The sequence below is a fragment of the Hesperophylax consimilis genome, chromosome 19, assembly GCF_061612785.1.
Source record: "Hesperophylax consimilis isolate HC1 chromosome 19, BYU_Hcon_1.0, whole genome shotgun sequence".
NCBI lineage: Eukaryota > Metazoa > Arthropoda > Insecta > Trichoptera > Limnephilidae > Hesperophylax > Hesperophylax consimilis.
In genome coordinates, this window is record NC_142854.1 from 22,927,433 (window position 1) to 22,944,419 (window position 16,987).

Consider the following 16,987-nt stretch of genomic DNA (forward strand, 5'->3'; position numbering starts at 1 on the left):
GTTTTGGTGAAATACATATTTTCGTTTTATCTATTTACTGATATGGAAAAACAATCTGTTAAAATTTACCCTGCGAATTTTTATTTGAAAATCGATTTTTGTATTCAATGATATAATTACGGAGAATTTAATAACAGCACAAACATTAACTACTATGAGTGGACAATAGAAAAACAAACCTACAGGGGAAAGGATGGAATCCAGAAAATGAAAACCATAACAACTAAAAAGAAGCTCGAGGACAACCCTCGTAAAATAATCGAAAAGTTAGATGCCACCATGGATGTTTTCTTAAAACACACACGAAACATCGTAATGCAGTACTCCGCTATCAGAGAATTGAAAGATAATCTGACAGACACGGAGGTTCTCATACATGTTGATTTTAGCGAGAACTATTGGTTGAAATACCATGAAGAAATTCAGTCCTTTCATTTTGGTGGCAGCCGAGGACAAGTCTCTCTTCATACAGGAGTACTTTACTATGTAGACAGCCAGACGGGTAGATGTCACAGTTGACATGAATATTGAAAACTTAAGCCTACAAATTGACTCGCCTACTATTTTCAATAATATTGATGACAATATGCTATTGAGCGAATTCGACGGCTCCATGTTTTTGGACGATACTATTGCTTCAACGCCAGAGCCTGCTAAAACTATAGAAAAGAAATGTAAAGTGAAAATACTCTCAAACGTCCCGTTCGACTATCAGCATTATTCCCTTTATAAAAATAGTACGCAAGAATTCAATCCTTTCGATCAATGTGAGTTCGAGAAGTTCATCCGATCCCTAAGAGTAGAATATCCTGATTTCGATGAATCAAAACAGCAGTCCCCCAAAACTGTGGAACTCCCACACATGGACATTGACGAGGAAACCAACAAAGAGGATAAGGAGGCGCCATTCAAATACTACTTAGATGACTGGATAATGGTTCAATATAAAATAACTAACACGACACATCATTTCATTGGGAAAATTATTGGAAAACATGAGTACACACTAGAGTACAAAGTAATTTTTTTGAAAAAAGCTCAAGGGAATTCCAAAAAATTTGTCTGGCCAACAATTAGTGACGACGATTTCATTTTGGAATCACAAATTCTTCAGCGCTTGCAAGATCCAGATGAGAATGAAAGAGGACAATTCACTTTCAAAAATTTGCCGAACTTTGATTTGAAATAGTTTTCCAGCAAAAACTTTCACAAGAATGATCTCAAGTTCCTTAAATATTATGTTCCTATTTAGATGTAAGACCTTTATCTTGTACTTATTAGTTACATATGTTGTGTTTGTTTTAAGTATCTCTGATTTCATTTTAAACTGCATTTCAATTGACTTCTGATTTTTTCTTATTTTTAATTATTATTTCTATTTTTCAAATATTACAATGTTTGCTTAGGAATGTGAAAATTTTCTATTTCTTGTGTACAAACCTACTTATAAAACGTAATTATAAAGAATTTGACTATTCCTTATAATTTCTGGGTAAGTAGTATAATAGGAAAATTTTAGTTGTGTTGGGTTTGATGTTCCAGCTGCCTTTTCTTAATTTGTATTTTGATATTTTTTTCCATTATTTTTTAACAATTCATACAGATATTGCAAAAGCATAAGTAAGCAGAACTGATTACGTATGAAAAAATGTATTTCTTGTCTCCAATGTTCAAAAGTCTGAATAAAGCATTTAGTTTTTCACTATAATAGGTTTTTCTTCTTTTTCCTAATCCGCTCACCACGTCAAATGATACTTAGCATGATTTGAAATCTATTTTATTATTCAATTTCTATTCAAATTTCATTATTCACAGACATTTTAAGAACCTTAAACATGTTCACTACCATCTATTAATATTTCATTACCAAACTTCATTACCATCCAAATTTTTAAATTACCATCCAACAGTTTTTCATTACCATCCACACCTTCATTACCTTCCATCAATTTTCTTCGAATCCAAGTGTCGCACAAAGGTGCCCTTTTCACTTTTATACATCTGATAGGTACGGGAACCCATTTCTATAAAAATATATAGTAAAAAGGCAAAAAAAAAAAAATCCGCGGAAACAGGCAAATTTGAACGAAACGGCGGAATGACCCGTTAGTCAAATCAAATTAAATACCTTTATTCAAATATTCCACTACTCGATGAAAAAAAAAACTTCAATAGGGTATGCTTATATATTGAAATTGATGTACTAAATATATCAACAACATCTGAATATTTGTTTCCTAGCTGTTGAATCCGTCGCATAGGAGTATGATATTGGGACGTTGACATAGAATTGCTACAATAATATGGTAGGTACTGTCTTGAAACCGACCTGCTTGGAGTATGAAAAGAGATTACATATAATAAATCAGGGGTATCAAACATTGAATTAATGATTTTATACAAACAGGTTAAATCGGAAATAATTCTGCGATCAGATAATTTTATTAAATTTAATGAACAAAGTAAGTTATCGTAATTTAGGTTTTCTCTAGGAATGCCCATTTTGAAATTTACATATCTTAAAAATTTATTTTGGATTCTTTCAATCGCATGTGAATGAACCTCATAATTTGGGGACCAAACCGTGGAATTGTATTCTACATGACTCCTTACTAGTGACATATATAATGTTTTTAAAGTATTTACCTTATTGAAATCACTAGATACCCTTAAAATAAATCCCAACATTTTCAAAGCTTTATTGGTTATTATTTCAATATGCTTGATAAAGTTAAGTTTCGTGTCAAACCAAATACCTAAGTCATTAATTTCCGAGACAGATACTAACGACATGTTGTTAATGGAATAATCAAAAAATATTGGATACTTTATTCGATGAAACCTCATAATTTGACATTTGCTTATGTTAAGTTGCAAGCGGTTATCACGACACCATATAATTAATCTTGACAAGTTATTTGACAATATATGGCAATCGTTAATGTTTCTGATTGCTTTGAATAATTTCAGGTCGTCTGCAAACATTAACACTTGAACATCATTGAAAATATACAATACATCATTGACAAATAATAAAAACAGGATTGGTCCTAAGTGCGATCCCTGGGGAACACCACTCGTAGCAGTGAATTTGTATGAAAATGTGCCATCAATTTTAACAGCCAGTAATCTGTCGGTCAAGTAACTATTAAACCACTTATATAGTGAACCACCTATACCGAATTTATGGAGTTTATTCAGCAATAACTCATGATTGACTTTATCGAACGCCTTGCTAAAATCGGTATAAATAGAGTCAACTTGACATTTTCTAGACATGGAATCAGATATATAGTTTTGATAGGTTAACAAGTTAGTAAGGGTAGATTTTCCAGTAGAGAAACCATGTTGCTTAGGAGAAATGACGTGGTTTAATCGGAAAATAACTTTTTTAAGAAGAATTTTTTCAAAAACTTTAGGAATTGTTGATAAAAGGCACACCGGTCTGTAATTAATCACCTCGTGTTTATCGCCTTTATTATTCTTTATTCTTAGGGGCACGTATTTTATTACACGGCTAGCATTGACAGGTGTCCGGGGGTAAATTGCGCTAACTTCGGGAAGTGATTCTACAAGATGGTAGAATAAAAAAAATAACATTTTTTTTTTGAATTTCCAATATTTATTTTCCCATACAAAAAATTTATTTTCCTTAACAAAAAAATCAACGTTTTTTTTAACCTAAAACCTTAAGGTTAAACGCAACGCTCGTTGTATTCTACGTGTTCACAGATGGCGTTAATTTATTAATTTTGTTTAAATACGCTTTTGCAAGGTATTGCTTTACAGTATTAAGACAAATTATTTGTTTGCGCCCTCATATACGCAATATGAATATGAATAAATAGTTTTGTCCATATAAAAACTCAATTCTATCGAGAAAGGCATACAAATACAATATTGGATTGAATAATCGGTAAAATATTGTGTGCCTTTCTCGAAAGAATTAAGTCTTTAAACGAACAAAACTATTGATTCATATTCATATTGCGTATATACGGGCGCAAACAAATGATTTGTCTTAATATTGTAAAGCGATACCTTGCAAAAGCGTATTTAAAGAAAATTAATTAATTAACGCCATCTGTGAACACGTAGAATACAACGAGCGTTGCGTTTAACCTTAAGGAGGATATAGAAAATGTAGAAAGGTGAAACAGATTTAAGATTTTCGATGAAATTATTGTGTTGTCAAATATTTATTTTGTTATTTATTACTTTATTTTTTTTACAGTTTATCTGATGTACGTGTCTACGTAAACAAGAATGTAAACAAGAAATCGAACTTTCTCGGTCAAATCGAACTGTTTACTATGATCGCTCTTTTCGTGTAGCTGGCCCACTCATTTGGAATAAACTTCCCCCAGCCCTTACCAATATACAAAATTAGGCTGAATTTAAACGGGTTTTAAAAACAAAATTATTCAAAAAATCATATTTAATAATTTAAAATCATTTATATTCTCATGAATCTAAGCTTCTTTTTTAATATACTATAAAAAGCCAGGTTTTGAAGTTTTCCGGTAATTGTTTGGTTTCGGTTTCCTCCTTATTGTACTTTTATGTTTAATGTCCACCTATTATATAATATTTTAATGTTTTCCTGTTTTATATAATATTTTAATTTTAAAGTTCTTATTTTTCGTGCACTGTCACTGTCTTTTATTGTTGTCCTCTACTAAAATAGCACTGTTATTGTTAAATTTTATTCTCTGCTTTTGTGTAAACCGTTTATTCTTTATTTCATATTATGTAATTAATTTTTTTTTAAACGAACACAATAGGAAATTTTATTTTAAGTTTATTATAGTTAAGCGCACTTGAAGTGAAACAACACAAAACTGCGCTATATAAATGTTATGTTATTATTATTATTATATTACAATTGAAATCCATATCGGACCATCCTCCTTTTGGATGCGGATTTGGAAATCTTATTATCATATCTGAGAAAAGATTTGGCCTTATGTTCAAAATACTGTTTGAATGTAACATGTGTCGCGCCAAATTTACAGTCAACACATGCGACCCAAAACCTAAACATACCATGGACGTCAATGTAGCAGCAGTATCGGGGATGAATCCTGCAGGAATTGGACTTGCTGAACTGTCCGAACTTTTGACGGCTGTTAACATACCCCCGATGTCCCAAAAATTGTTCAACAAGAAAAATGTGTTAGTGTCAAGGGAGTGGGAGAAATGCGCGTTAGTCGCCATGACTGTAAATTTGACGCAACACATGTCACACTCCAACAGTTTTTTTGACGTTAGGCCAACTCTTTGCTCAGATTGACGATAAGATTTCCAGATCCGCATTTCGCTCGAAGCATGTTTAGGGTAATAAGTTTATAGTTTAGGGTTCGTTCACTGTATTTATGGGAACATTTCGGAACCACCAATCCTTCATTTTGAGTGAATCTTGTTTTTGTGATTAAATTATATTTGACAATTTAAACATATAATATTTAGAGATGTTAAAAATAAAATTGAAAGTTCACTGAAAGCTTAAACTATTAAAAGTAGTAATTTCATAAAAATGTAAATAAATAAAGCCCCTTTCACATTTTAGAAAATAATTTTATGATGCATACATGTTTTATTACTCTTTATAATTATTGAATTGTTTAAATGAATAAATAAATAATTACAAAAAGGTCTTCTGATTTGTAAGTCCTTAGGAGGCACTAAGGGTCTTTCTATCTATTTTTATAATATAATAAATTTGATGAGCATAAAAATGTAAGCGTGTATATAATTTATATAAATGTACAGAAGTAGACATTACATGTGTATAAATTTTATACACATGTGACCGGTCAGTGGTTGAGTGGGCATAGCGCTTGAGTCTCACCCGAGCGTCGCGTGTTCAATTCCTCGGCTGGCTAAGTCCTCCATCACAACACAAGCAACATTTTCGGCTTTCTGTGGTGGTAGTAGGGGATTTTCAAACATTGTCGGGTTATTCGTAACACGGGAATGTTTGTCTTTCTTTAAAAAAAAAAAATTATATTACTCATATTATACAAGATGTTGGGGGTAAAGTGCATAAACTTCGGGAGGCGATTTTACTTGATAGTACAAGTAAAAAAGAAAAAAACTTTTTTGGAATTTCAACGTTTTAAGATAGTTTTCGGGTAAAAAAGTTTATTTTTTTGTAAAGAAAAAAAATAATTTCTTCTACGGAAAATAAATTTTTGTGGAAAAAATTTGGAAATTCGAAAAATTTCCATTTCTTTTTTACTTCTACTAGTAAAGTACTAGTATTTTAGTAAAGTAAAGTAATTTTTTATACGTAACCAAATTACTTTTTTGTGAAATTTAAAAAAAAAATTTAAATCATTAAATCCGTAATAAACCCATATTTTGAGAACCATCTTCATTTCAACATTCGTTCTAATTTGCTCGGTGCTAACTAAAAATGGGTTTGTTTTTCTAAAATGGCAATAGATGTCGGTAATTTAATTCCGTCATTTAAATTATTATCCCCAAAACTATTCCTAATACGAATTCAGATAGTGACACCTCTGTCGGATTCTTTTAAAACTAAATATTGTTTTTTTGTGGGTGTTACCCAAATCTAAATTCTTTACACGGAAGGCGCCCTCTTATATTGTAAAGCAATACCTTGCAAAAGCGTATTTAAACCAAATTAATTAATTAACGCCATCTGTGAACACGAAGAATACAACGAGCGTTGCGTTTAACCTTAAAACGTTGTAATTTTCGTTAGAATCAGTTCCCGAAGTTTGTGCACTTTAGGTACCCCCGGGCAACCTGTATATTTTAGGCAATCTACATTTTTGTCCTTACGGCTTTTAAATATATGTAGCCTGAATTCGGCAGATAAGACTCGTTGTCGATGACAATGTTTGCATGTGAATTATCAATCTATTTGGTATTATGACGGCTATTAGGTTTGTATTGACGGTTATTATAAATGGGCCTACTACAGGCACAAGTACTACATAAATTCAACAAGGAACATGGACTGACACAGGTTCATTTATGGATTGACACGGACCTTAAGGCGAAGCTTAATGCTAAATCACTATTTTGATTAATCTTTATAACGAATTGGTGTACATTTTGAATACCAAAAAATATGCTTTAGATAAATTGAAGGTTTTCCCATCGTTTCGCTTGAGTGGAATACAAATAAAATAATAAGTTACTCAATAAAAAATATAAATGTAAACTTCAAAAATAAATAATAATTTCCAATAGAAATGTATGAACGCGTAAAGAAAACAACTTTAAAAAAATACAGTACCATAGCTAATATTATCTGTGACAGTTTCACATGATTGACTTTTTTGCTTTCTTGTAAAATTATTTACAAAATAAATTAAAACCAGTTTTGTGCTTGAAATCGATCGTTTCTGGACTCCGTTTGTCAAGCGATTTTAATGTCTATTACCTACAATATAAGGTATACCAAGAATAAACACATTTTTGGCTTGTAAGTTCCTCTTAAAAGCCTTTTTAGGTCCGTGGATCAGAATGCATGGGAAATGTCAAAAGTTGGAGGTATTATTATTGACATTGAAAAATCCCAAATCCTTAGTGAAAACCAGATAACCCCTTTACCGATATTGACAATTCAAAGCTTATCACAATCAAACAGAGAACTGAACTTTAGCAATTTTATTTATTATTACAGTTTCGAACTAAAAATCATTAGTCTACGCGATTATAGATGTCTCGAATTCAATTAACATACGCCTGAGAATTCCCGGAATCTGAAACCAGAAAACTGTTTTACCGACATTGAAAATTCAAAGCTTATAACAATCAAACAGAGATAGGACTCATGCGACTAAACAAGAAACTTTATTATCACAGATTCGAACCTAAAATCATTAGTCTACGCGATCATAGATGTCTCGCATTAAAGTATTATTCAAGGTTATTTTAGTACTACGAGTAAACGCCTGAGAATTCCCGGTGAACCACAATATGTTTTTCCCCAAATTCAGTTTCTTTCCAACCCTCGGTAAGGAAGGGTGTCGTAAATATGACATCTAATACGGAACGCGTTTAAATATTAAATACAATGAATTAAAATAGTGACATGTCATTAAAATGAAGCAATTAATTGAATATATCCATTAAAAGTCGCTGTTATTTGATAATAAAATCCCCTCTGTGATTTTTTAATGCGCTTTACGATTAAATGCGGCATGTTTTAACTATTGTGTTTAGATGTGTGTTCGTTTGTTTTCATTTTACGTGTTTACGTGCGTGTAGTGCATACCTAGTGGAAGCGACAGCTGTTTCGGCGCCAAAGGAAAAACACAGTTCCTTAATTATGTTATTGTGGTGTGAGTTTTTGTGCAGTGAATTTGTAACCCCAGTAAAACAATGATAGGGTAAGTTAAATGCGTATTTATTTACGTTATCTTGCTTTTATTTTGAGCGAAAGATTACGTAGATTTCTTTTGATTTAGGGGGATATAATGTATTTAATATTAATATTACATCAAAATAAGCGTATGAAAATATGGTAATCATTTTTGCTGAACTCTTAAGCACATATTACGGAAATTACACTTTGTTTCAACAATTACTGCCAGACACAACTTATTTGTTTCTTAGATTGGCATTAATTAATGCTGAATCACTATTTTGATTAATCTTTATAACGAATTGGTGTGCATTATGAATACCAAAAAATATGTTTTAGATAAATTGAAGGTTTTCCTATCGTTTCGCTTGAGTAGAATACAAGTAAAAAAATAAATTACTCAATAAAAAATATAATTGTAAACAAAAAAAAAATATTTTTTTTCAAAAGAAATGTATGAACGCGTAAAGGAAACAACTTTAAAAAATTACAGTATTATAACTAAGATTATCTGTGACAGTTTTACTTTAGTTACTTCTATTCCTTCCCTTGCTTAAAAAAGACACTCCACACAGCATCGCAAATGATGAGTGTGGGGTTAGTGTAAAAAAAGATAAAATTCTATTTAGAATTTTATTACGTAAAGAACTTGGATCAACGAGGCCTGACAACAATGGCATGTTTGTTAAATCTGTTCCGCTTGATCAGGCCAGTATTGTCTGTCGCCACGGAATATGCCTTATGTTATATTGAATACGTACCCAAACGAACCACCTGGGTCCGGTCTTAAAAAAAAGCACGCGACATTCTTTAAGAATGACAAACTCAACACGACGTTAATTAAATACACATTTAAAAAGGGATATTTGTTAATTAAATACACATTTAAAAAAGTGATATTTGTTAATTAAACACACATTTAAAAAGTGATATTTGTTAATTAAATACACATTTAAAAAGCGATATTTGTTAATTAAATACACATTTAAAAAGTGATATTTGTTAATTAAATACACATTTAAAAAGTGATATTTGTTAATTAAATACACATTTAAAAAGTGATATTTGTTAATTAAATACTCATTTAAAAAGTGATATTTGTTAATTAAACACACATTTAAAAAGTGATATTTGTTAATTAAATACACATTTAAAAAAGTTATATTTGTTAATTAAATACACATTTAAAAAGTGATATTTGTTAATTAAATACACATTTAAAAAGTGATATAAAAAGTAATTACAAAACAACACTAACCTATAAACCTAACCTAAACGGAGAAAACTTAGGGATAATATTCGTATTATTGTTAAAAACGGGAATGCAGGCCCTTAACGAATGAATTGATAGGTTTCCTGTTAATCCCTTAGTAAAAAGGATTGTATTCATGCGATCACGTTGTAGCAGCATTTCGATATTATATATTATCAGAACAAATGCAGGTGCATGAACACATGTCCCCATATTTTATCAAATTACTAAAATTTTATCAGGAAGTGGCCTGCCATCACGTTTTTAACATGATTTTAATAAATCAGCACTACCCTTTTTCTCCGTGCATGTAACATATTTAACATAGTTTTGTTTCATCACTTTATATCACTTTTTAAGGCGAAGCTTAATGCTAAATCACTATTTTGATTCATCTTTATAACGAATAGGTGTACATTATGATTACCAAAAATATGCTTTAGATAAATTGAAGATTTTCCTATCGTTTCGCTTGAGTAGAATACAAATAAAATAATAAATTACTCAATAAAAAATATAAATGTCAATTACTAAAAAAAAGTTTTTTCAATAGAGATGTATGAACGCATAAAGGAAACAACTTTTATAAATACGGTATCATAGCTAAGATTATCTATGACAGTTTCACTTGATTAACTTTTTTGCTTTCTTTAGATTTAAATTATTTACAAAATAAATTTACAAAATAAAGGTTTTGTGCTTGACTCCGTTTGTCAACCGATTTGAATGCCTATTACCTACAATATAAGGTATACCAAGAATATACACATTTTTGGCTTGTAGCTTCCTCTTAAAGGTGTGTTGAATTGTCAGTTTGATGAGTTTTCAGTCCACCCTTTAAAAGTTGTTTATATTTTTACTAACTTGAATCTACTTAGAAACACGTGAGATTGTATTAAAAAATATATTTGTCCATTTTTTACAGCGAAATTTTTGTCGCAAATGTCACCTCAAAGGCACTTTATATGGTTAGCAAATATTTTAAATTTTGATAAAGGCGAACTAAAGATTGGTAGATACTTTGGTGACCGGATCTGAATATCCAGGTAATTTCCAACCTTCCTCTTCTGCAATTCATTCCCCCTCTCCAATATCATAAGCTCCACGGTATGCCACAATTGGGGATACCATAGTCTCATTTGCTCCAAACAATTGGGAGCAGTTGGGACTCTTGTGCGGTAGGTGCTATAAAAAATTAACTAACAAACTTGAGAGGATTAATAGCCTCATAACTCCGTCTAGACAAGCACTCTTTGCTTGATTCACATTCATAAATGGCCTCAACGTTATTCTGTCTCTTGAGATGACACGACTCAAGTATGTAATTATTTCACTTGATCGCACCATGTCTGTATCGATCGTCCCCGACTGCTTCCACTGTTCACTTTCGCTTCATATGTTCTCACAACACTACTTTGTGTTTCTGTAAAGTTTTACATTACCTACCTCACTAGGTGTGACCTATTCTCAGGTAGGTGTGAGGAATGTACAGTAAAAATATTTCATTACCATGTAATTGACAGATTTAGGAAACGTTAAATTTAGATAAATATTGATAAAGAAGAATTATTAAAGCGTGTACTGTGTAAAATAAGAAGAAAAACGGTACATTTTTAGACACGTGGTTAAAAATTCAACGATTTGGTTATACAAAAAGGAATAAAATAATATAAAATGAAAATATAAAACATATAAGCAATGCAAATTCTATTTCATAAGGTCTTCAATTTCTTGTATATTTATTTATTTGATTTTTTAGAAATAAACGGTACACGAGTTACAGCGATAAAACAGTTTAAAGATATTAAATATTTCATGTGGTTTACCTGTGATATCTATCCTTGTGAAGTATTGTATGTTGTATGTACGTATATTCCTTAATTACCAGGTGACGTGCGATGTGTATTTGTGTGTGTTTATGTATGTGTGTGTCTGAGAGAGAGTGTGTGTGTATATATGTATGGACACTGAACAGTTTATATTATTGACATGATGCCACGTTTGAATTTGGGCAGTGAGTCCGAAAAAATGTCAATGTTTGGGTTTAGACAAATACAGGATTTTCCAATAAGAGGTTTTATTTTGAATAGCCGGCTATTTCGGCAGATGTTACTTTTGAAGCTGTCATTTTTTAACATTTGAATTGATTATAAAACGATACACACTTCAACAACGCATTGAAATTATTAAAAGTAACTTGAGTGAATCAAACGCAAATCATCTTGAGTAATGAGGCCCATTTCCACCTCGGTGGCTTCGTCAACAAGCAAAATTGTCGCATCTGGAGCTCGGAAAACCCAAGAGTTATTGTTGATAAGCCTCTCTATCCTCAACGTGTGACTGTTTGGTGCGGTTTATGGTCCGGCGGAGTCATTGGACCTTACTTTTTAGAAAATGAGGCTGCAGCAACAGTTACGGTGAATGGATTGCGCTATCGAGAGATGATTAATGATTTTTTATTGCTGGAATTGGATGGTATTGATCTGGACAACGTTTACTTTCAACAAGACGGCGCTACGTGCCACACAAGCAACGAAACCATTGATCTTTTACGATTGAATATCAAAATAACACCTCTTATTGGAAAACCCTGTATTATTGAAAGTGTTATTAATTAGCGATTAGGATACTACATTTGTTTTGTAACTGATCTGTTCTCATTAGCCATTTAGTGCTGTTTTTATACGGACAAAACTATGTATACATATCATGATGTATTATACTAGTCTATGATTCATATTCATATTGCATTCGTACGGGCGCAAACAAATAATTTGTCTTAATATTGTAAAGCAATAAAAATAATTTAATTTACCCCATCTAAGAACACCTAGTAGATTATAACGACCGTCGGATTTACCCTTAAAATGAAATTTCTTTTATTTTTATTACCAATGTCCTTATTGATTTTCGATTAGCTGCGCCAATATTATTCCAATGGTCCGTTTGGAATATTAATAAAACAGAGGGTTATTTTCTTAAGTATTAACAATGGGCTTTATTAATAAAACACGCAAATGTATTGTTTCGGCGTGGTTTTAAATGGATAAATAATTTATGTGTACTTCTTTATAATTTAAGTGTACCTATATATAATTTATGTGTACTTGTAAATTTCTCCAGATCGGTTACATTGGCAACATTTTTTTGTGAAGGAAATGTACTTTCAGTAGGAAAAGGTGAGATAGATTCTCTGCTTGTTGTTTACTCTATTTTAATGGATTAAGAGGAAGCTACAAGCCAAAAAGGTGTATATTCTTGGAATACCTTATATTGTAGGTAATAGGCATTAAAATCACTTGACAAACGGAGTCTAGAAACGTTCGATTTCAAGCACAAAACTGGTTTTTATTTATTTTGTAAATAATTCTATAAGAAAGCAAAAAAGTTAATTAAGTGAAACTGTCACAGATAATCTTATCTATAATACTGTATTTTTTACAAGTTGTTTCCTTTACGCGTTCATACATTTAAATTGAAAAAAAATATTTTTTAATAGTTTAAATTTATATTTTTTACTGAGTAATTTTTTTTTATTTTATTCGTATTCTACTCAAGCGAAACGATAGGAAAACCTTCAATTTATCTAAAGAATATTTATATTTATTTTTCATAATGTACACCAATTCCTTATAAAGATTAATCAAAATAGTGATTTAGCATTAAGCTTCGCCTTAATAGATTCCACTATGAAATAATCCTTAACTCCGTAATGTTGAACAGTGTGTTTGATTTTGGGAACAAAAAGCTAGTGTCAATTTGTTGGTCTCATAAAAATCGTTATCTCCCTTACCGCCGTTGATACGAACTAAAGGTTCTTAGAAAGAGAAAACACCAAGCTTTATATTCATATCTAGAAGTTAATCACAGAATAATTAAAATGTATACCTCTATATAACCAAAGGTGCAAACCGCAGTTTGAGAAAAAGTTATGACATTTTGTGAATCATTTTCACATGAAACTACAACAAAATTGAAGTGAAAATTTTATCACCTCAGTTTTCGGATACGTTCCAAAATATCCCATTTATTTGGACTTTATTAAGAAGCGGAAATACATAAAATATTCCGACGTTCTGACAACATCTTTAAAAAATATAATGGTCAATAGGCCAGAGGCCTGAACCCTGACCTGTTAACGAACGCCAAACAACTCGGTCTTGACACACTTCTTGCCTCATTCACGTTTATACATCGTCACATAATTATGTTATTCTGACTTTTAACATTGCCCGACTTAACTATCTTGTTCGATTGATCGTGCCATGTCTTCTTCGGGGGTCCCTGACTTCTTATGCCATTCACATTCGCGTCATATTATATTCTGTTTCAACTCCTTTCTTCGTTTATTTTCTCTATACCCAAACCATCTAAGCGTTCCTTTTAAGCTAACTCATCACGCTTATTCTCACACGATCATTCATGATTTTACACACTTACGCCTTAGGGATCTCATTTATACAGCATGCAGTTAACTTTCATCCTTCTTTTATCAGTTCCAGCCTCACTGCCATACATCAGGGTAGGTTCCAGAACTCCATTCTTTTTTTTGCTACCTCCAAACGCGTTCAGTCGTCTATTAATGGAGTTACCTGCATTTACCCTTCTTTCAAAATCTCTGTCAGCTTTTCCATCTCTCATAATAAACATACTTCCCAAATCCACTTGCTACAAATATTGAACTTTCACCAATAAAGGTAAAATCGTATTTAAAAGTTTTTTGATTATGTCGGTATGTTGTGTATTATTTATATTTAGGGGTAACTTTTTAATTAATTAACTACGAATTCCAGTAGGTATTTTTTTTATCATGATTGATGTATTATTTTTTTCGGAAAAACCCGCGAAATGAGTCACAGAATGATATGGGCTAGAAATGATTGTTGTGGGTTATTATTTCATTTGTGGAAAGGAATTTAGGGTGACGAAATTAAGGCAAGCTCTTTGTTAATCGATTTTGTGGAATACTAGCACAGACGCGTGTTAAATCACGGGATAGTTTGCTAAACCCAAATTGCGATACTTGCTCAGCTATTCCAAGTAGAATTAATTTTGAAGGTAACAATAAACTCACTACTAATTACTCTATTAATAATTTATTGATACATTACTCTACAGTACTTCACATTTCAATTCAGCAACGTTGGCCTCACTGGGTTGTTCACCCGTGCTGAGGCCCCCATTTTAAAATATACGAATTTATACATTTAAACAAAAAACAACATTAAAATAAAGATAAATTTACATCAAAAATAAAGATTAGAAATCAAAATCCAATTCTCACACTAAAATAAAAACATTAGAAGGGAATGGAAATCGGCACTTACAATGATCTATGTGCTTGTGCGTGCCGCTTGCCTTATACATTTTTTTGTGTTGCGTGTATATGTTTTATTCTCTTATGTTATAGAATTTTGGAAATATTGTCTTTTTTGTTCTTTAATCCATTTTTTTTATTTTGTGTTTGAATTTATTTTTAATAATATTTTGCTAGATTATACAGTTCAACAAGTCTCTTTTTGTTTTGTAATCACTCTATTTTAAAAGCCATTTTATGGCGTTTAAATAAATAAATATTAAAAACACAGTTTTGAAAATTACAATTTTTAACAGAAAGTTCTGTTAAATTGATCTACCCTATAATAATGAAAATATGAGTATGGCTGATTTATTGAAATCCTGTTAAAAACGTGAATATAAGTCATTTCGTAATAACACATTAGTCTATTCAGAGTATATCGGAACACGTGTTCATGCAAGTGTCCTTTTCCTGATAAATATAATGACGAAATGTTACAATATCAGTTTTTATGATGTATTATTGACAGTTTGCTAGGAAACCTCTCAATTCATTCGTCGCAGGCTTACAGTCCCGTTTTTAACAGGAAACGAATATTTTTTAATAAATAAGCAATATTTTATATCAGAAAGTTTTCTCCATTCATCTGCCCTGATTTTGGATACTGTATGCGTTCCGAAACTTTGGCTAAAGAAGAAAGATGCACAACACGGCATAATAAACAAAAAATTATCAAAATCATTGACATCCAAATTCATAGACTTGCCCTAACGTGAAATCTGGGTATCATTTCGACGAGCTGAAAGTGAACCACGTGACCATATTTTTGGCACCAGGACGGTTATAGAATGCTTTGAATAGACTACGAGCGTCGTACATTGACCGTCGAAAAGCCGCATTTAAATAACCAAGTAAGTTTGTATCGCAGTCCATTGTATGACTTTTCTGTGCAAGATCTGAATGTTCGTTTTTAAACGAACCGTGTGGCATAAAAATTAGTGAGGTGTGTAAATTATAACACATTTTTAAAAGTGTCTAACTAAAAGTGTTAACAAAATATTCAATTTTAGAAACAAGTCGGAACTTTTGCTTACCTGATTTAGGATTTGTTTTTTTATGCCGTTTTAAAAAGTACTAGTAATTCGTAAGCTGAATTCATTTTCAAGGACTAAATTGTGATATTACGTTGCGAGACGCCTGTATACTGTCAGATTAATTTATTTGACACATCACAGAAAGGTAGACGGTCACGTCTCTTCCTGCACTCTGGTTTTTCCCTGTGTTCTATTCCAACAAAAATATTTAAGCTCTGAAATCTCAAATAATATCCGATGTTAAGAGGAAGCTACAAGCCAAAAATGTGTATATTCTTGGTATACCTTATATCGTAGGTAATAGGCATTAACATCGCTTGACAAACGTAGTCTAGAAACGTTCGATTTCAAGCACAAAACTGGTTTTTATTAATTTGTAAATAATTTTATAAGAAAGCAAAAAAGTTAATCAAGTGAAACTGTCACAGATAATCTTAGCTATAATACTGTATTTTTTAAGTTGTTTCCTTTACGCGTTCATACATTTTTATTGAAAAAAAATTTTTTTAGCAATTTACATTTATATTTTTTATTGAGTAATTTATTATTTTATTTGTATTCTACTCAGGCGAAACGATAGGAAAACCTTCAATTTATCTAAAGCATATTTTTTGGTATTCATAATGTACACCAATTCGTTATAAAGATTAATCAAAATAGTAATTTAGCATTAAGCTTCGCCTTAACCGTGTTTGGTGACCAGATCTAAATAGTTCGGCATTTCCCAACCTTGCTCTTTTCCATCTTCTATCCCTCCCCACTTCATAAATGGTCAACATATGTATTATTTAAATTCAAATCAACATATGTATTATTTAAAACCAAATATTAGGTAAAGCGATTTAACTTCTTACACCATTATTATGACATACTGATTGATGTATGGAACTGACAATTTTTTTCTGCGTGGGATGAATTTAACGATGTTTCGTAATGATCTGTTTTGACAGAGAGACGTGTGAAGAAAAAGAGGGTAAGTTTATGTTACACTATGACAC